Below are 1440 nucleotides of genomic sequence, written 5' to 3'. Positions count from 1 at the left end.
CTTCTCCATTCTCCTCCTGAGGGCCTAGACATGCACGCACACATGCCTAGCATGATTTTGAAGCTACTAGGTCCAGGACTCAAACCATGGTTGGCCATATGGGAGTCTAGCACCCCAGCCACCATGCCAGCAATTTTTTTTTTTCTTCTAATTTTCTAGACGGCCTGTGCACTTACTGGAGACATAGAGACAGAGAGAGAGAGAGAGAGGTAAGAGCACCCCCCATGGGTAATGACCATGCCACAACGTCTTCTCCGTTTCTACATCCCATCAGGGTTTGGGGCACACCGGCTCGCATGTCCGGTATATGTCTCAAGCCACCAGTTCTGGGTCTCAAACTTTGGGGTCAGCTATGTGAGATGCAACTGCCTTAGCCACCAGACCATGGAGCTGGCCCAGTTGGCCACATCCCAAGGGTAGAAAGAAAAGAAAAGATGCCAAGAAGGGGTTCTGTGGCCTAATAGAAGATTTCAGGACTCTCTCACCCACTCTCTTTCTCTCTAAAAACGATTTCAGGACTCTCACTCTCTCTCTACAAACACCTTTAGAATGACAGAAAATGTGTCACATGCACCTCCTTCTAAATGGCACAAAGCCACCCCGTCATTCAATAGCTCTTCTCTGTCCCTCTCTCTTCCAAGTGATTAAAAAGGACTCCTCCTGGGGACCAGCAGCTGGCATGGTGGTTAAGGTGCTGGACACTCCCACATAGCCGACCACGGTTCAAGTCCTGGACCTGGTGTCTTGCTTTCTCACTTTCCCTCTCTCTCTCTCTCTTTCTGTCTCTCTCCAGCCAAATTAAAATAAAATAAATAAATAAACAAATAAAAAGAAAGGACTCGTCCTGGTCTATGGAAACGAGCATCCTGCATGGGGCAGGGCTGACAGTTCTGTCATCGTCTCAGGCGGGGTCCTAAGTGCTTTCAGTGCGCTCCCTGTTACTTTCCACTGTCTCCAATATCTAAATTCCAGTGCTGAGGGTGCACCTTCAGAGTTTTATCTAGAAATAGGACAGGGCTGAAAGGAAGGGGAAATGGGACATTTTTTTCCCATTAGTGTTTGTGCTCATCACAATTTCTTGATCTACGATGGATAAACAGAGTTAATCAAACGTAACTTTTTAAAATCTGAAACATGTGAGCTCTTTTCCATGAGAGAAGCATTTTGTCAGCACATGACTATTCTAACAAGAGGCTCCATTGATTATTCTGATATTTGTTCCTAAATCAAAACTAGAGGGATGGGACCAGCAGTTAGCGTAATGGCTATGTCACTGGACTCCCACATAGTCGACCACGTTTCAAGTCCCAAACCCGGTGGCTTAAAAAAAACCTCACACCGGGCGCATGTGTGTGTGTGCCCAAGATCCTGAGAGGACAATGGAGGAGAAGGGATTGCGGCATGGCCATCCCCCCCGGGGGGGTGATTTCTTGCTTTCTA

At 47.3% G+C, this 1440-nt stretch overlaps 1 protein-coding gene across 1 annotated transcript in view; it reads left to right on the top strand.

The window, feature by feature from the left end:
• Nucleotides 1–1440, top strand: part of SETD7 (SET domain containing 7, histone lysine methyltransferase) — a 72460-nt gene that overhangs the window by 8033 nt on the left and 62987 nt on the right. The gene's annotated exons all lie outside the window — the stretch shown is intronic.

The sequence above is a fragment of the Tupaia chinensis genome, unplaced genomic scaffold, assembly GCF_000334495.1.
Source record: "Tupaia chinensis unplaced genomic scaffold, TupChi_1.0 Scaffold000127_2, whole genome shotgun sequence".
In the NCBI taxonomy this organism is placed as follows: Eukaryota; Metazoa; Chordata; class Mammalia; order Scandentia; family Tupaiidae; genus Tupaia; species Tupaia belangeri.
Note: the sequence above shows the minus strand (reverse complement) of the source record. Positions and strands in the feature narration are given on the sequence as shown.